This window comes from Tursiops truncatus, chromosome 2, assembly GCF_011762595.2.
Source record: "Tursiops truncatus isolate mTurTru1 chromosome 2, mTurTru1.mat.Y, whole genome shotgun sequence".
NCBI lineage: Eukaryota > Metazoa > Chordata > Mammalia > Artiodactyla > Delphinidae > Tursiops > Tursiops truncatus.
In genome coordinates this window covers 23,019,889-23,040,458 of record NC_047035.1, presented here as the reverse complement: position 1 = coordinate 23,040,458, position 20,570 = coordinate 23,019,889, and the positions used below count along the sequence as shown (strand labels likewise).

At 40.0% G+C, this 20,570-nt stretch overlaps 1 long non-coding RNA gene across 1 annotated transcript; it reads left to right on the top strand.

The window, feature by feature from the left end:
• Positions 1 to 1,522: 1,522 nt before the first annotated feature.
• Positions 1,523 to 6,974, top strand: LOC141277819 (uncharacterized). The gene is made up of 3 exons (XR_012329672.1): positions 1,523 to 1,588; positions 5,939 to 6,206; positions 6,823 to 6,974. It is a non-coding gene; the product is annotated as an uncharacterized lncRNA (long non-coding RNA).
• Positions 6,975 to 20,570: the final 13,596 nt, after the last annotated feature.

Here is a 20,570-nt window from a genome sequence, read left to right as displayed (position 1 = left end):
TTCAATGTTTGTTCAAATTCAATCTTAAGCTATTATACATCAGAATTGAGACAAGACCCATATTAAACTTCAAATCTCTTTTAGCAACTGGATTATATCAGTATGTGTATGTGCATGCATCACATACAGATGTAGATCATTCTCATGGATCCTTAAAATAGCTCCAGGAGACCATGAAACTATTCTTATTGTTGAGGCTTCCAAGTTTTATTAAGGCTTTTTTAGTTACAAGTGACAGAAACCCAAGAAAAACTAGATTACATCCATACCTAAGGAAGTGTATTGCTGCATAAAGCCAGGAAGTAAATCAAGGTACTTCTAAGAACCAGGGAAAGTGCTCTAGGGACAAGGACCTCAGGTGCTAGAACTGGAACCTGTGATCACAATATTGTGAGGTCTGTCTTACTTTCCATCCACCTCATCTCTGCCTGACTCTGAATTTCTTTGTATGTTGGTTGAACTATTTCCTACTACAGAGACTCCTTCTCCATGTGTCCATGAATGTAGCACTCACCAGTTTAAACTTAGCACAGGGAGAGAGATTTTTTCCTTTTCCCAATGTCCTTAAATCAATTCCAGGGAAAGATTCCATTTGCTCCTGCTTTAATTAAATGCTGACTGTTGTGACCAAGGTTGACAGAGTCCATGAGCAAGAAGGGAGATCTCATTGGGCAGGAAGAAAAAAAAAATAATGTTATTACAGTACATTTCGAAGGTTAAGAATCAAGTTTCTTTTCTTTTATCACTTACTGAGGGCCTCTTTAGTATTAGACATTGGACTATGCATTATCAACACAGATAAAATGCACAATTCCTAGCACATAACTTTACACACATGCTTAATGTTATTTTTTTCATTGAGCTAGAAGCTCAAGATACAAAATTAATTAGTTACTTTTTTCCCCTCAATGGACTCACAATATAATTTGGGAGCAAGGCCATAGACATTAAAAGAGTCATATATGATAGCTTATAAGTACTAAAGGAGACATGCAGCTGATTAAGGCCATAGAATTTTTCGAAGGAGTAAACGCTATTGGGGCTAAAATAATCTGGTATATATTTATAGAAGAGATAGGACCTGAATTGCTGGCAGATCTCAAAGGACAGCCAGAACCTAGATATGCAGAGTCACCATCTCTTCTGGAGCTAACCTTTCCATACAGTTTAAATGGGCAGCTATGGCTGAGATCCACAAAGAAGCCAGAACTCTAACGTTATTGTCCAGCATTTCCCTCTAGAAATTCAGAATGGGCATTGAGTCATCAATCCAACCATTCACCTCTCTGGTTTCAGGGTTCTGACTTGTAGGATATGTACATAAAGAAATTGCCAAATAAGGATCTGAGTATCAGCTTCGTAATGTGCCAAGAAAGGGCTCTTTCATAACTGCTAGACTGAAGCAAGATAAGAGGTTTTTTTTTGTTTTTTAACTGTCAGCTGTGTATTAGTTTCTTAACAACTGTTACAACAAATTACTATACACTCGAGGGCTTAAAACAACATACATTTATTCTCTCATAGTTCTGGAGACCAGAAGTCAAAAATCAAGGTGTTGAGAGGGCCACACTTCCTGAGAAGTTTCTAGGTGAGAGTTTATCCCTGCCTCTTTCACCTTCTGGTGGCTTCATGGCTTGTGGAAGCATAACTCCAATCTCTATCTCTGTCTTTACATGTCTTCTCTCCTGTGTTCCTGTGTCTCATCTCAAATCTTCCTCTGCCTGTGTCTTATAAGGACTCTATCATTGGATTTAAGGCCCACTCTAAATCCAGGATAATTCCATTTCAAGATCCTTAACGTAATATCTGCAAAGAGCCTTTTTCCAAAATAAGGTCATATTTACACGTTCTGGAGGTTAGAACTTGGACATATATTTGGGGGGTGGAGCGGGCCCTATTTAATTCGCTACACCTGTACTGAAGATAGTTGCCCCATCTGACTTATCTTCCCAGTCACATGCAAGAAGCCAGAAATTGGCAGTCCCCGTTTCCACTCAAGTGGGTTTAATGCCTGGGCATCAGAAGAAAAGGAAAGAATTGGAGGACTGGGCACCTTCTGGGTCTGAGCATATTCCAATCTAAGAGATCAAGACAGAGAAGCACTTCTGTTCATGAGTAGTGCCCTCCCTAGAGAAAGGTGGCCCACTGGAATTAGAGTTTTCACCATTCATATTCATGACTCCTCATCCTTAGAGACTAGTCAGAAAGATATAAGAGTGAGCCTGGATATTCATTCCAAACCATTCCCCACCTCCTGGGAAGGAAAGAAGCAGTCCTCTCCTTACAGAAATTCATAAAAGGAGAATATGGGATCCTGTACTAACATCTCCTTTTCTAACCTTTAGAAAAAGAAGCATTAGCATGAATAGCTGACAGTACAAGTCAGTCTAGAATATTCAAAAAACTTGGCTACTAACTGATGTATAGGTATATTCATTCATTCATTTAGTCATTTATTCAACAATGTAGGCTAAGCAACACCCAGGTTCTGTAAATACTGTGGTGAATGAGGCATTCATGGTCCCTGCCCAAAGAGGATGTATAGTGTGGTTAGTGGGACAACATGCTGTGTTAATAACTGCATTTTCCGTTGTCTAAGTGTTGTGATACAAGAGCGTAGACCAGGAGGTATGTAACATGGTTTTGAAGGGGTTGGGCGAAGTAGTGGCATTAAGACTTAGAATCAAAGAGAAAATGTCTGGGTAAAGGGAAGCAAGGTTGGGCAGATAACAGGTGAGAAAGAACCTGGAATTGCAGCAGCTGGTGAGATAAATGGAACTTAGAACAAAAGGGCCTTGTAAACATGCTAAGGTGTTTGGACTTGTCCTACAAGCTTTGAGGAGTCACTGAAGAGCTAGTGACATAATTAGATTTGCATGTTGAAATGCTCACTCTGACTATAGCATGAAGAACTGATTAGAGTAGCATATACCAGAGGTGCAGGGGCCAATTAAGAACCTCTTGTGATAAACTATGGGTGTTTATTGGCATGTTAGATACCACAATAAATCAAAATCCTCTGTGGCCTTCCTATTCAGTTATCCCCATCTCTAATTCCCCAGTCTGGGGGTCACAATGGCCAGTCCAGTGTAGAAGGAAGTTAAGAAATCTGCTTGAACTTCACTGAGATGCATCTTTCAGCTGCAAATTGGAAGCCAAAATAAGAAATTATTGGCCTTTGTAAGTAAAAATTGGCTTCAAGCATAGCTGGTTCTGGGGACTCAGTGCCATCAGGACTATGTCTCTCTCCTTCCTTCTCCTTCCATTTCTTAATTCTGCACTCTTTCATGTTGGCCTCACCCTTAGTCAGGTCTTCTCCAAAGCGGTGGTCCTCTACATTAACTCTAGGGGTGCGTCTTCCTAGTCCCATGATCAGTAGGAAGAGTACATTGTTTCTTGAAACAGTTGTGACAAGAGTCTTCTGATTGGTACAAATCATATCAAATGTCCAACTCTGAACCAACTAATATGGCAAGAAAATAGATTATACTCATTAGGTTGGATCTGGTTAAGGTGCTCATCCCTGAAGTGGGGCATAGATCCATCTTATATGACATATACTAAGAGTGAAGGACAGGTAATTTTCAAAAGTAAATTCTAAGTGCTGTTATCAGAAGTAAAGGATGTGGATTCTGGACTAGCAAAACCAAAAGATGTCTACCATACATCCTTATTCTTCCAACCCACTAAACACAGACTTACATAACCAGTATGCATTTTTTCCACTAATAATTTCAGGTTGTGGACAAGAATCCTGGACCTTGGGAAATAAAGGTTAGAATAGCTTGAGTTCTTTTCTGAGCAAACATGGCCTCTCAACCCAACCAGGCTGTGGCATTATCTGTGTGTGGAAGCCAGGTGGACTGCATTTTAGGCAAGAGAAGACTACCAGCTGGTTATTCCGTGCCCTATTCCAGTTTTGGTCTTAAAGAAAAGGATTAGCACCTTGACTAAAGTCATCTTGTACTCAGGAAGTGAGACCAAGAGAACAATTGATAATATAACCCCCAGGGCTTTGTTTTTCTCATTGGAGAACTCTCACATTTCACATAGAGCAAGATTTCATTCAAATCACATTCCCAGAAAGTGCAACCCAGTCACTGAAAGTATCTGTGGGAGATACAAAAATCTTGGCCAAATCAATTTCCAAGAGTCTAGGAGTCTAGGCCAAAGATGTCAGGAGGCCCTTTTGGCTGCAGAAAGTAGCAGTGAATACAGCAGAATTCTTGGTGGCTCACATTACTGAATAGCATTATATCAGATTCCAATGTGTCTTCTCTCTGGCTACTCCTCTTTGGCCAAAGAATCATGAAGTTACAATGGAAATAATGAATTTCCTTTAGGATATCCTATAATTGGAATTTTGGACAATGGGCCAGAACTTGGCATCACAGTTTTTGTTTGTTTGTTTGCAATGGGTATCTATCTTTTCTGTCTGATTAAAGTCTATTTCCCTTTATTGTAATAAAACCCCCATCTGAGTGATTCTGGTGAGATTCCAGGGGTGAATATGTAGCCCTGGCCTGGGAAAACACTTTGGCCACAGTGATTGGTTCACTGATGAACATGTGACCTAACTAAGGTCAATGAGAGTCAGACCAGGGAAGAAACTCTGCTTGGGCACCCTTTGTCAATACGCAATTCTACCCATTTCTATACAGACCCAGCACCATTCTGGAACTCCAAAGTCAATGGTTTTATTTCATTTATCTACTGCTGCCTAACAAAACATCTTTCAAAACTTTTTGGCTTACAAGGGCAATTATTTTATTTGCTCATGATTCTGTGAGTCAGGAATTCTAGCAGGCACAGTGGGGATGGCTTATCTCTGCTTCCCAATACCTGGTGCTGTCAGTTGAAGGGTTCAAATGGTGAGGGATTGTTGAACAGGGGCCATGTGTTTGGAACCTTGGTTCTAGCTATTGCTCAGGTTCCTCAGTTCAACTTCACGTGGCCTCTGTATGTGACTACCTTGGGCTTCCTCACAGTATGGTAGGCTCAAGGTGGTAAAATTTCTCTTGTGACAACTGGGTCCCAAAACAGAGTACTCCAATAGAAGAAGATATTGAACATCCAACATGGGTACAAGCACTTATTAATCCTTGACCTGGATTTTTTTTTGGCTAGAGAAAATCACATGGTCAAGCCCAGAGTCAATATGGAAGGGGTTAAAGTAAGAACATGAATATTGAGAAATGAGATTCAATTGTGAGCAAGGGGCACTAATACGCCAAGTCTACTACAGGCTTGGACGTTGTATTTCTCACAAAGGTAATGAACCTCTCTCACGTTGCTTCTTAGAGACTATAGTTACATGGTAATTACTCAATCAGGAAAGAAAAAAAACATAGCAGCCACCAAAATATTGCTGCAGCTAAAAGACTGCCTTGTACAAGGAAACTTTTCCTTGGGCACTCTAAGAAATAACTAGAGGATATCATGAGGGGTACTAATTTCCTACCTGAGCTTGGTGTCCTATAATTTGGGTGTAAATGGAAATGTAACTTCCTTTTCTAGTTAAAATCTGGTGAGGTCTGAATTTATGACTTACAGAGAATAACAACAACAGCAATGATAAATATGTGGTATTTTAAAGCCCAGACTATTTCCTTAGCTTTCACCCAATTTCTCCACATAACATTTGAGTCACATACAACCAGCAGTTCCTATAATATTTTAGAGCAAATTAACCAAATAGAGTATATGATCCTTCATGAAGAAGAATACAATTTAACCTGTGATTTAAAAATCATAATAAAAACTTCTATCACAGAGTCAGCTATACTACAACTTATCAATGTAAATATCTTCTATCTTTTCCTCATTAGTCTAATGTTGGTTCTATTAGTCAGGGTACTCCAGAGAAATGGAATCAATAGAATATATACAGATATATAAAAAGAGATTTATTATAAGAGATTGGCTTGTGCAATTACAGAGTCTGAGAAGACCCACGACCTACCGTCTGCAAGCTGGAAGCCCAGGAAAGCTGGTGATGCAGTTCCAGTCCAGACCCAAAGGCTGAGAACCTGGGGAGTCAATGGTGTAAAGTCCTGGTCTGAGTCTGAAGGCCCAGGAACTAGCAGCAGTGATGTTTAAGGCAGAAGATGGATGTCCCAGTTCACACAGAGAACAAATTTGTCCTGCCTCTACCTTTTTGTTCTACTTAACACTCTAAATGGATCAGATAATGTCCACCAGCATTGGTAAGGGTGATCTGCTTACTCAGTCTATCAAATCAAATACTAATCTTCTCCAGAAACACACCCAGATACAGACACACTCAAACACACCCCAAAACACTCACAGACATACCCAGAAATAATGTTGTACCAGCCATCTGGGCATCCCTTACCCCAATCAAACTGACTCATAAAGTTAACCATCCCATTGGCCAGTGCTACAAAATCTACCTTTCTAAGAGGAAGTACTTCTAAATGGATTTGATTTAGAAGTTTATCATCTGCCCTTTGCCCTTAACTTCTCTCACCAACAAAAGGAAACTCAAATTTGATCTCCCCTACCAGTTACTTGGTGACAATGGCAGATATCTTTGAGAAGAAACTGAAACATTAATTAACAGCTCAAATGGGAGGGTAAGCTGAACCTCCTTTGATGATATTACTACATGTTTCAAAGACACCCCTCAAGGAAAAGTAGCGTGCTTGATATAGAGAACTTCCCATTGGGGGAAATATCAAGAAGAAAGTGTGCCCATCTCCCCATGGGAGAAGAGAAGACTGACATTTCTTATAGAAAATAGAGTCCTTCTTATTCTAGTTTTGCTTTTTTATTCTTTGCATCTGACAAACTCTTTTGCAGCTCAGTCAGGCTGAATGTCAACCACCTGCTTTGTTCTAATTCAGTTGGACCACAGTGAAGGAATACGAGATGGCTCTAATAAAAGTGAATACCACACCTGAAATTAACATAAAATTGTAAATCAACGCTACTTCAATAAAAAATTTTTTTAAAGTGAATATCAAAATTTCTCATTAATATCTACCCTCTTTAGCATTAAAAAAGTCTTTGACTTTAGTTAATCATCCATCAAATTTCTATTGCATGTCTAGTATACTAGGTACTCTTCTAGGTGCTAGGATTACAAGTGTGAAGAAAACAAAGTCCTTGCTTAAGAACTTACATTTATGCATTCAGGAGGAGCAAGGAGTGAGAGGAAAGACAGTAAACACACAAACAATAAGATTTCATATACTGATTAGTGCTATGAAGAAAATAAAATGGTGATATGATAGCAAGTGACTAAGGGAAGGAAGATGAAATGGGATAAAAAGTGCTTGGATAAAGGAAGATGAGACTGCTTTAGCTAAGATAGCGGGACTCATCATTCTGAGATCAGAGGGTTGGTAAATAGCTAGTGTGAGGTCACAAATGGGCAGTCTAGGACTATCACCTAAGCCTCCTGATTCCACGGACCTTTAATGATTGTGTAATTTATTGTTGTTATGACTTTTTAAAATTAACATTTGTCCAACGGAACACAAGGTGCCAGATGGTGAACCACGGTTCAATAACTGACCACAAGAAAAATGGAAATAGACAAGTTTATCACTCACAGGTCCTGGAAGAATTACACGGCATGCCTTGAAGAGCCACGCAGGGAGGTCAAGGCAGAGTACAGAGAGGGAGGCAGGACCTGGGGCACATGGTTGGAGTGTTTTGGGGTTCCCAGGCTAGGACCAGATTGGTCAATTCAAACCAAAAGAGCAGGTTTTGGTCAGCCCTACGGGGGTCTTATCTAAGGAGCACATAGGCATACAGGTGCTAGGAGGCAGCAGAGATTATTGCCCACAAGAGCTCCTGGGGAAGTCCTATCAGGAACTCATATTTGCTTGTGACCCCATGGTTGCTATCCAGGGCATGCACTTGCATGGTGGCTACTGTCAGCTGAAGGTCCCTGCAGGCTGCTTGGCCAAATAAAATGGAAACCGAGGCAGCAATACCATGGAATAGCTTAGCTAAACTCTCAACACTTGTCCAAACAGTGATGCTTCTGAGAGTAAAAAAGGGATCTATTAATAATTACTTCAGGACAACAAGCATAAATGTGTCTGTCTTGGGTGAGCCAAGACATGCAGTCATACTATATCTAGTGAAGCAAAATACTGTTATGTTTCTTTATAAAATCATAATAATGACAATAGTGATAAGAACTTAAATATGGTATTTATCTCTGGAGGTATTTAGGTCCTTTCACATATATTATTTAGCTGATTTTCCCAAGGAAAAGAGAACACCTCACAAATAAGAGACCTGTTCCAAATAAAAAGGCAAAATAACTTGCAAAGATTTCAAGAAATACCCTTACATTTTACAAAACCAATATGAAAGCTTGAGAGGCCCTATTTAAATGAAATACAAAGGAGTTCAAAGGGAATACATATGAACATAAAATCAGCAAATATTTCCTACGCACATAATAAACACCAGGCCCAGTACTAGGTTCTGGGAAACAAAGATAAGTAGAAGCCCATTTCCCTGGAGAAACCCTATTCAGCCAGCTAAAGAATATTGCTTGCAGCTTAAGATTAGTTCATATGTGTCAAAAACAAAGACCATGAATGGTTTCTGCCTTCTGCTTCCTCTATGTTTGTATAATCCCTAAATAGGAAGACTTTGGCTACCATTGGGTGTAGAGTGCTGACTGACCACTTGTGCTACTGTTCCCACTGTGTCTATATGTTCCTGCAAAAGGAATATTATGATTCCCATGACCTCCATCTTCACAGCAATGTCTTGAAGACAAAAGAGATACAGAGATGAACACTGCTATGAGAAAACTGTCTGAGGGCAAACCTTGAAGATGACAACTTCTCTGGGTACCTCCAGCCTCTGGTTTTATTTTTTTCTTCCCTGCCATGGAGAAGAATCTGTACCTACTTCAACATTCCCTGTTCACTATGAAACTCGAGCCTTGGGGTCAAATTTGATGAATATCCAATTTAATCAATTGGCTTCTTGTTCCTGGGTATTTGTGGCTCAAACCTTATTACTAATTGCTAAAGACAGGCTTTGTCCTTGTTGGAGGAATTTCAGAAATCTTGTAGAGACAATGGAGGAGAAGTTCTGAGAGGCAAGGTGCCTCTTCTGATGAAGTGTAAAGCCTAGCAGAAGGGAACATTGAGTCCAAGATACTCCAGGAAAAAAAGGGGCATTCTAATATCCTAAAGGCCCTGAGAGATGGCCATGCCTTTTAGGAGATGGACATGGGAGTTCTTGGAGAGAGAAGGTAAAGGAAAATCAAGTCTGACATTGTGAATAGTCCCACTTTCTCCTCTTTGTCACCACTGTTAATGTATCAACTGTTCCAAAATTTTTCAAAGTCACTCAGCAAGCTGGTTTTGCTAATAAATTAGGATCTATAAAAAGCTGGTATTTAGTTTCCAAGAAAGCAATAGGAACCCAAACTTAGGAGGTATTTTCCCCAATTCATTCCTTACTGACAGGAGATAATGAACTGAGACCTCCAAGGCAGCTGGGGAACAGCCTGCCACAACCTTGTAAACCCAGAGGCTTCTAGTTCAAAAATGATCTGTGTCACTAGCCTGGCCTGACCTCCTGCACATTATGTAACAAAGTTTTCCCACATGTAAGTTGGGGAAACAGTAGAAATTCAACCAGAGGGTGGTTGTAAAGATTTTTGTTAAGCCAAGTGCAACAGTGAACGTGCGCTGAGAAAAGTCAATACGAATTTGTCAATTGGCTTGAAATGAAAGAGAGTCACAGTAGGAAGACTGTGGTGAGTTGTAACCTGCCCAGTCTTCCACTTCTGTGAAGTAACAGCCAGAATGGTGGGAGAGGATGGTCCAATAAGCATCCTGATGATTGCACCTCTTCCTTGCAAATCACTCAAATGAGACTTCCCAGGTGGATGTAGATGAGAGGAACTCCATTGCCAAAAGAAGGGGGCCAATTTGGGGGTTAGGAAAAGAACTCAAAACACAGCCAACACAGTTGCTTCCATGTCCCCATGACACCTACCTTTATTCATTCACTCTTTCATGCATGTGTTCATTAAAATAGTGAATATTCATTGAGTTTCCACGCTGAGCTAGGCATTGTTTTGGGCATGTGAACTCAAGACCCTGTTCCTGCCCACAAGTTTACGATGCAGTAAGGGAAGACATAATTCAGTGATTAAAATGTCTTGACAAGGAAGATGAGAGGATGCTGTGGGAACCCAGTAGAGGAACATCTAGCCAAAACATCTGGAGGGAGGATCAGGTAAGCCTTCCAGAGAAGGTGATGTCCAAACTGAAACTGAAAGACATGAATTATTCTAGCAAAAGTGTCAGGCATAAGGGAACAGTGGTGCTGGGAGAAGCTTTCAGGAAGGGGAACCATATTCCCAGAGGCTCAGAGATCTTTGTAGATTGCTTACCTACAAGGTAAGCAATGTACTAGATGCAACGTGATACATTAAGATGAGCAAGATACTACTCTAGGAAGCAAAGAACATAAAGCCTAACAAATAAGATGGCTTCAATAAGTTATAAGGCAAAGCATAATTTATATGCCAAAGGCCTCTTAGGTTTGGTCAGTTGAGTTGATTCAGTCCTCCAGCTCACTCTCTCATACATCTCACACCACAAAGAAACTAAGTTAGTTTTTAGGACTGGTGTTCACCAAACAACCATTTAATAGATGGTTTTCCTCTTCCAGTTCTTACAACATCATAAGAAGGAGGAAGAATTAAAGTAATTCTGTATTTGTGCATTCACTTGAAATATGGCCAATTCAGGGGCTAAAAAAAAAGCCCTATTGCGCCTCAATGAACCAACATTGATTTACTCTGTCTAATCAGTTCAGTAATCTGAGCTTCTATAACTATTACTACTGCATCCTCTTATTCAGTATTTATTCTCAGCTACCTTATCTTGTAACAGTGACAACAGTAATCTATACTGACCAGAGCACATTGAAAAGGCCCTTGTAGGGAGAGCCTGTGGCCCCTAACTTCTGTGTTCCCTGCTCAGTATCTAACACAGAGACTTATACATTTCAGCAAACATTTGTTCTCTCATTAATAACTTGACCCAGGACATGAGAGTGCCCAAGAAGAAAGAGTAAATATTTGAAAAGTACAAACACCAAGGAGGAAGGGCAAGCCATCGGTCATGATGTAAGGACACAGAGGTGAAGAGGTACAATTGGCCCAGGAAATTGGAGTGTCCAGTAATGCTTTTATTCTGATGGGCTGTGACTATCCCTTCCAAGAATCACTAAAACCCTTAGGGCCTGCTAGATGCTGCCTGGCCTTGAGTAACACTGGAGAAGAAATCTCAAGGAATACTGTGATCTTTCTCTGGTCCTGGTAGATGGAGCAGCTGACCTGGTTTTGTCTTTCCCATCTCATACTTCAGGATGATTCAATTGGCCTGGAGCTCCAGTGAAATGCTATCTGCCTGAACTCTGGTGTCCTGCCTCATGGCCTGGGGTCCAGCTGCCAAGTCACCATGGCAGCTTGGATTCCTGGCTTTCTGGTTTTTCCTTGTCAGAATCTGGTTGTAAAATAAAGTACAGCCTCTGCTCTCCTGACAGTTTCCAGTGTCTGCTCCATTTCACTTGCATTTACTCCACTGGCTTTTGACAGGTCATTCTCTACATGAAACCACAGTTGAAAGTGGTATCTGATGAGGCTCTGAAGGGCTCTCTCTGGGAGTGAAAGAGAAGCCAACAACAAACAAAATAAACCCTTGAAGTAGAGCATTTAGGGGCAACGTTCGGGGTTGTGATGTTCCCTCTCTGCCATGTCACTTCCTTTGTTCTGCTTATGTTCTATTCTTCCCAAGTAGATGCTAACTGATTAGTGAAAAGCCCCATAAGGAAGGACATATTGGAGAACTTGAGGAATATGCAACCTGGCTTATGGTTTCTGATTACATGGGAAGTGGCTTCATAGTTACATTTCAAAACTGGTACCACCTTGATTGATTCAGATTCCCCTTTAAAGTGTTGTGGAAAGACTATGTGCTTTCAGCTTCAATAACTAGTAGTTGGAAAGTTATATTATATCTCTGCTTATAACCAGAGTATGTAGCCCTTACTTGAGAATTCCAGCCCTGCATTACAGAACACTCTTCATCAGGGGCAAGCCTCTCCTCTCTCTACACCCCAGTCTCCCATCATTATTATGGTTCTAAACATCACTCTCTCTTGCCACCCCAGCAGTTAAGATAACAACTAAACAAGAGCATGCGTATCTTGGGAGAATACAGAATATTCTAGGCAAGTCTAAATGCATACTGTTGAGATAAATGATTCTACATTCTACCAATGCCCAGATAAGGGATTCTGGACATTGCAAGTTATATAAAAAAAAACTCTCCCCATGATCATAGATCAATTTTATCCTAGGCTAAAAGTATTATTTGAAACACAAGTATCCAAAATATAAATGATGATTCTCTTGTGGCCAAGTTGCAGGGAGGGTAGTTAAGTTTGGCATTAGTATTCTCCTTGGGGTTATTGTTTTTTATTGCTAGGGATAGCTGAGTTGCTAAGCTCACCCAAGATTAAAAGTGTTTCCAAACTGCCTCAGTGTACACACAGGTTAGAATTTGTCCCCATGGGACAGCTGGCTCTTAACTGCAACTCTTGATCAGGTTCCACTGGGGCACTGCCATGTCACAGTTTCACGAACATCATTATCAAGGCTGATTTTTGCCCTGTGGCCGCAACATGGACTTTAGACCTACTACATGTTTTAACTCTCAGAACCAAGTCATGTTGTTTTCAGGTGAGATTTTTTTGGGAACATGGCATGGACTTGTGGGTTTTTTACAGTCATTTTGGTAAAATATTACCTTGACCTTCACCTTTCCTGATCCCTTGTAATATATGCCCTACTTCTCATGGGGAAGTAATCGCCAGCTTCCCTGACTGGGGACTTTCAAGGTAAACACGAGGAGCATAAGGGCTGGTGCCTACAAATCACAGGGCTGTTCAAATTCAAATCCTAGCCAGGAATGGGCAGAGGAAAGAGCGCTCCATCCTCTGCTAACCTTCTCCCTTCAGTAAATTCCCCCTTCTTAATAGGACTATGGCTGACTGAAAGCATGAATTCCATGTCTTCACCAGAGCAGAGCTGCGATGTTCACCTCCTTCCTGACATCTTTTAGTAATAACCTCCTATACTGCAGGCATGTTTTTAATTTCATTTTTACAGAGAAGACAAGGAAGCTGGGGATGGGGTGTTAGAGCAGGAAGTGTTTGGGCTGGTATTCAAACCTTGACATCTTCATTGTGAAGCAGGAGAGTGAAGAGGTAAAGCTGGGGTCTAGAGGCTGCAGTTTTCAATGCTCTGAAGTCTCTCCTCCAGCCGAACCCTTGCCTATACACCTATCTGGGGGAAATAATCCAATTCTATATAGGCTAAAGCATGGAGTGTTGTATTGTTGGGAGCTGCATGTGGAGGAGGGGGAGAGGACAAAGGGAGAGGTGGTGGCTTGGACTACTCCCATTCCAAAAGCACTTAAGAACATCTGATGACTAGTGCTACCCTCCTATCTCGCCTCCTGCTGGAATCCAGGAAAAAGATCTAGCAGAATCATTGCTAGCACTAATGCATGGGAATGAAACCAAAATTGATTTTTAAGAAAATTCCTCTTAAATCATAGAAGAAACTCCAGGACTTCTCAAGTGGAAAGAGCAAAGTAATAAACGAAAGTGACTCTGCTAAGAAAGCTACTAGGTAGGTATAGTAGAGCTTCTCAAATAGTCATGGACTGATTGGTTAATGCTAAAAGAGCTCTGTCTCCTTTCCTGGGGATGGTTAGAACACAGGAAAGTCAGAGAGGGGAAAGCTGATGGGGCTGCTGAAAATTATGGTATTCCTTTACTCAAGTACACAAGGTCACCATGGGACTAACTTAGGTATTTTTTTTCACTGTGTCACCAAATTTCTTCCTTTCTATTATATTATGACTATTCAGAAAATACACAAATGTACCCTAATAGTATCTCCCTTAAGAATTAAAAATCTCTGTCTGGTTATATCTCTGTTTTCTGCTCCCCTCCACAGGAAAACTTCCAGAAAATTGTCTGGGTGCTGTCTTTATTTCCTCACTTATATTCACCCTTTTGCTTTTCCCATTAGCTCATCGGTTCAACCTGGCTTCAGTCCCATCATCAAATTCCACTGAACCTGCTGTCATCAAAGTCAGTGACCCCTGCATTGCCAAATACAAAGAAGATTTTCCATCTTCCCTCTTGTATGAAAACAGTCTCCTTTCTTGACTTCTGTCACAATATCGTCTTCTGGGTATTTCCCCCCTCTGTTACTGGCCACTCCTTCTAACTTTCTCTTGCTGGCTTTTCCTCCATTACCTAAACTTAAATATTGGTATTCCTCAGGGTTTTGCCTTGGACTCTCTTCATCTTTCTTCATACAACTCCTTCTAAGTGACTTCATCCATTCTCATTACTTTGATTATTATCTCTATGCTAAATGTTCCTTCATCTATATTTCTGGCCCATACCTCTTCCCTGGGCTCCAGACCTCTTCACCCATCTGCCTGCTTGACAATCCATAGCCCTCATGGTCATCCGAGGATCCCCATTCCCCAGTCAGAACTTCTGTTTCCTCCTGCATTTCCCTTCCCCATGTCAGTAAATAATGTCATCAGCTATTTAATGTTAAAGCTAGAAATCTAAGTGTCATCCCTTATTCCTCTTTGTCCCCATCACCCTCCACACCCAATCCATCTAAATCCTGATTATTTTATCTCTAACATGAGTCTCAGCTCTGTCCATGATGCTACATGTCCATTGTCACCACCATGTTCCAGCCATCATTCTCTCCTGTCCTTATGACCACAGTAGCCTCTTGTCATGGGACCCTGCTTCTGTTGTCATTCATCCCCTTCTAATTTTCTTTACAGCAGCTACAATAATCTTTATAAACATGTAAATCAAATTACATTGCCTCTCCAATTCCTTGGATGAGTTCCTAATACATTTAAAATAAAATATGGACACCTGCGGGCCCTAAATGATCCAATCTCAGTCCATTTCTTCAGTTTAGCTCATTCCAGTCTTCTTCATCATTATCTTCCAGCCATCAGGTAAACCCTCATCATTATTTTCCATCATAGTTCCATGTTTATTTCCTTCATAGGGCATGCAGTAGGCTTAAAAATAGCCCCTGAAAGATATCCATGCTCTAATTCCTGGAACACATGTCTCTTTATGTGGCAAAAATGGACTTTGCACGTGTGATCAAGTTAAAAATCTTGAGATCGGGAGATTATCCTGAGTTCTCCAGATGAGATCTAAATACCATCATAAGTGTCCTTATAAGAGAGAGGCTGAGGAAGACATTACCATAAAAGAGAAGGAGGCAAAGTGACCATCGAGGCAGAAACTGGAGTGTGAGGCCACAAGCCAAGGAATGCCAGCATCCATTAGAAGCTCAAAAGGGCAAAGAGTAGTTTCCCCCCTAGAACCTCCAAAGGGAATGCAGCCCTGCTGACACCTTGATTTCAACCCAGTGATACTTATTGGCCTTCAGGAGTGTAAGAGAATATATTTCTGTTGTTTAAGTTTCCAAGTTTGTGGTCATTTGTTATGGCAGCCACAGGAAAATGATTCAGGTTTTTCATAATTTGTGATTATTTTATCTATTTATCTTAGTTATGTTCTCCCTTATTAGTCTACAAGCACTATGAGAGCAGAATTACATCTGTCTCTGTTGTTTACCATCATATGACCAGTACTTTGCCATTATAGTTCAATACATATATTTTGACTGAATTAATTAATTTATCTTTTGATAAAGTGTTGCACTTTAAAGGACCATTCAAAGGTTTTACACCCAATCTTTGTCTACAGGCTGGGATCTCTAATATCAGTCAATGAAGCAAGCAACTTTTCTTCCTATCTCATCTCCACCCAACTCAAAGCCAATCCAATCACCCATTCTTCAGTCCTCAATATGTACATCTTTCTCCAATATCACCCCACCTCTACTCTATTCCAAACTCCTAGGCTCTCTTCCTGGACTAATAAAAACCCTTTCTAACTGGTTTACCCACTTTCTTTCTTTCCCCTTTCTAATCTGATCATTACACAGCCATTAGAATGACCTTGTAAGCAAATTTGGTTACATAACATTATATTTACCATCCTTCGGTGACTTCTTTGACCAACAACGTTAACACGGTCTACAAAGATTTTTATTGTTTGTCTGCTCCTACTTTTCCAACGTTTCACCATGAAAGCCACTTCCCACCTCTGTACAGTAGCATGGAGGCTTCTTAAAGTCCTCATTATTTACCTTACTCCTTGCCACTACAAAGCCTTAGCAAATATTTTCCTCTCTCCACTTTCTTTGATTTTATGCACTGAGTTTTACGTCCCACCCCCCCAAATCCAAACCCCCAATGTGATAGTATTTAGAGGTGGGGCCCTTGGGAGATAATTAGGTTTGGATGGGGTCATGAGAGTGGGGTCTCTATGATAGTATTAGGGCTCTTATAAAAAGAGGAAGATACCAGAGCTGTCTTTCTCTCTTTCTCCACCATATGACGACACACAAGAAGGTAGCTATTTGCAAGCCAGGAAGAGGCTCCTCACCAGACACTGAATTTGCTGGCTCGATATTTACTGAATTTGTACAGCCTCCAGAGAAATAAATGTGAGAAATAAATGTCTGCTATTTTAGCCACTTGGTCTATAGTCAGCTTGAGCTGACTAAGATATTCAGTTATTGTTCATCTCCTTCGCCAGACTGTGAACCCTAAGAGGGCATGAGGGTAGAAACCATATGTTTTTTAAAAATCATTTCTGTATTCACAGAATTTATCAGTGTCCAGTATAACAGTAGATTCTCAACAATAGAAAAATGTTAAATGAATGAATGAAAGGTAACAAATAAAAAATATTTTAATTTTTTAAAGAAATGCTTTAATTTTTTATGACCACTTCAAGTATTTCAACATGTTTTTACACACTATTGCATTTAATATTCCTAGAGATCCTGTAATAAAGACAGAATATGTAATCTAATTCTTTTCACTTTATATGATGAAGAATCATATTCTCAGAGGTTTAAATGACTTAGCCAGGATAATATAGCTAGTAAGTTTTAAAAGGAGTAATTATACTATACATAAGTGTAGGAGATAACCTGCACTTCGTGTGTAAGCTTATACCTACCATGTCTTGAATGTATCATGTCAAAGAGTATGCTAAACGTTGTAAATGGGTTAATTCATTTAATCCAGAAAACAACTCTGTAAAGGGAGTACCATTGTATGCTCATTTTAAGGATGAATAAATTGATCTGTGGTGGAGCAACTTAAAAAAAAAAAAAAACAGGGCTTCCCTGGTGGCTCAGTGGTTGAGAGTCCACCTGCCCATGCAGGGGATGCGGGTTCGTGCCCTGGTCCCGGAGGATCCCACATGCCGCGGAGCGGCTGGGCCCGTGAGCCATGGCCGCTGAGCCTGTAGTACAGAGCCTGTGCTCCGCAACGGGAGAGGCCACAACAGTGAGAGGCCCGCGTACCACACACAAAAAAAACAAAAAGAAACCCAATACAGTTAATGTATAGGAGAAACAAGGCTTAAACTTAGGTCTGTGTGATTCCAAAGTGCAAAATTCTTAGCTGCTCACCTGGGAGATTCTTTTTTAATGCTGAGGTGTTTCAGATGTACAAAAAATATAAAAATAATATAATATAATCTGTTAATTCATCACTCAGCATAAGAAATAAAACATCTGAGATAAAAGTGATGTCTCCTAAGTCCCTTGTCATATTCCCTTCTCTCACTGGTAGAGTTAACTAGTCTTAATTAAGAGTAATTTCAGTATAAAGTTACGTTTACATCAAGAAAACCAATTAATCTTTGGAGGGAGGAAGATTTCTCTATTGCTCTAATCTATACATGAGAAAAAAATGTACAGGGAAGAGTAGTTTGTGTAGGTCCCCTGCCTCTCTCATCTTCATTATATCAATGTAGCATTTAGATTGAGAAAACAGGTAATTGCACTGCTCATTGTCAAGCCTGATCCAATGCTCTTGGTCAATGAGGAGGTCCCTGTAATCAGCCCTTTGGAAATTGCCTAATATTCCAGATACTTTGCAAGGCTCTTCTGACTAATGTAGCACTAGACCCTCCTGGGAATAGGGAACTGTTTCTGCCACATCTCCTTAATCCCACATAGGGCTAACTCAAACTTTGATAAGATTTTGGATGTAGTGTTTTTTAGAATACTTGGAAACCAAACCTTTGAGGGAGTTAAGCTTCTTCAATTAACTGGTTGTTGGAAAAAATCAATTAGGTATAAATACCACACTATTTTTTTTGACTAACTAATGGGATTTTTGATACAAACAGGACATGGTTGTAGAATCTATGGAACGCTCCTCGGGAATCACCCTATTTAATTTGAAGAGAGTCAGTCTACCTGCAGAAAAAGAAGTGCAGCAGATTGTTGTTTTCCATGACACACGTATAAAACATTTGGTCTTGAATTCTCTTTCAGCAGCTGGTATTTTGAATCTGAGCTCTGGGTTGTACCATTAGTTCAAAAATCTTGTGATGCTGTTCAGTGAATGTGTCCATTGGCTATAATGCTTTCCCTATTTGTGCCTATTGGCTAATGCAACTTCTTCCTGGGTTCCTCCATATTCTAAAAAAATGTACTGGTTCTGTTAAGTGAAGTGAAGGCCTATTTAATTAAATGATTATTACATGTCATTCGGTCAGCTAGTTGGAATATGGAGTCACTCTGCAATTAGGATAGGTCTCTACATAGTTGCATATTTGTAAAAACAGAGAGAAAATTGGAACATGAAATAATGAGCAGTTTCTTTTAACTACAGGCTTGAACTGAACCCTATTTGGTTCTTCTTCAAGTAAATTTTTCTTTCTTTTTGCATAATAACATGGAGTTTAAGATGAGGACTGGCTCAAAAGAAAAACAAAGAAAAGAGGAAGAAGGGAAATTTCCATCCATCCTCAGTAAATTAATAGCACTAAAAGAAGAGTCCAGTGTGGACATTCCTCTAAGGAAACCTGAAAAAAATGCTCTTAAGTACAGGTCTCTGGAAGGCCTTTTAAAAAGTCCAAGGACAGGCTGACCGTGGGAATGGACACGAGACAAGCCATTCTGGAAAAGTCAAGCGAACCTTACTAAATATCCCGAAATCAAATAATGAGCATGGTTGGTTCTAGGCAGCTGCAGGTGGAAATGTGTCTGACATTGGTTACCAGTGTTTGCTCTGGTCTGGGATGCTTTCACGTTTGATTCCCTACCTCCTTCCTCCCTCCCCTCCCCTCTGCCTTTTCTATTCCTTGCAGTCAAAAAAGATTTATAACGGAATGTTGACTTGGTGATCTCTTTCCAAGGCCCTGTCTATTTAGACACAATAATTTGAAGAGGAAATAAAACTAGTCATATTGGGAAAGGAAAACTAATAAAAAGGTTTTAGTCAGTCACTTAAAAGGAATAAACTGAATTCAATCTCTGTTTCATTCCCAAGATGGTTTGTGCATGTAGGCCAAGCCTGGATAATAACGCAAGCTCAACAAATTAGGATTCTGTTCCTGAGAAATTCAACATGTAGCTGAAAAGCCCTCATATTGGGGTCCTTCACTAATAGCTGATTTGCAGTCATTTCTGAGGTGGAATGTGGCAGCTGGCTAACATCATGGGCTGGTGATAACACTAGCAAGTGACAAATAGCCTTTTGAATTTCAACTGTCAGATTGATGAAGAAAGAAGGATGCAGTTCAAAAAAACTTCAAGTAGGAATCTGGGTAAATTTTGTATTCAACATTCCCAATATTAACAAAAGAGGTCAAAGGGACTAATTAGCCATGGAAATTCAGTTATAGATTTACCCCTTCAGGAAACTGAAGTTGCTTCCTCAGTACAGAAGGAGCCAATAAGCCAAAAACTCAGGAATGATAATTTTCAACAAAAAACATTTTTAAATGAAAGTTGGCTTTTATATGTATTTCCTGGTGGAAAATATAAAAAGATATACAGAAAGAACTAACATTTATTTAACACCCGCTCTGGGTCAAGCATGGTACTGGGAAATTTACCTACATAATCCCATTAAATTGCCACAATAGTCCTATGAGCTCCTGCAAAAAGAAATAAAGGTCCTTAGCAGTGTCCCATTTTGGAGTCATACACAGAAAGAACTAAGTTACTTTCTAACAACACTTAATGAAATTAACCTTGGTGATAAAATGCAGTAAAGAACAGGTACATAGTTCTCACATCTATTCTAGACAGGGGAGAGTTTTGAGCTTGAGCTGAACTCTGATGACTCTCCTAGTGGGTGAGGTACCAGGCAGTCCTGGGGGCCAAAAGAATTCTCCAAACACAGTGGTAAGGAAGAGGTTATTTCAGTGGGAAAACTGTAAGAATTAAGCAGGCAGCTCATTTATTAGGATCCAAAGAGACTTGATTTGGAATTAAACTAATAGATAATTCTAAGACTCCCAAAGCTATTTGCCCTTTGATCTTCAAATGTGGATAAAAGATAGTTCCATTCAACTAAATTTATTGAAAACTATTTACTGTGTGATAC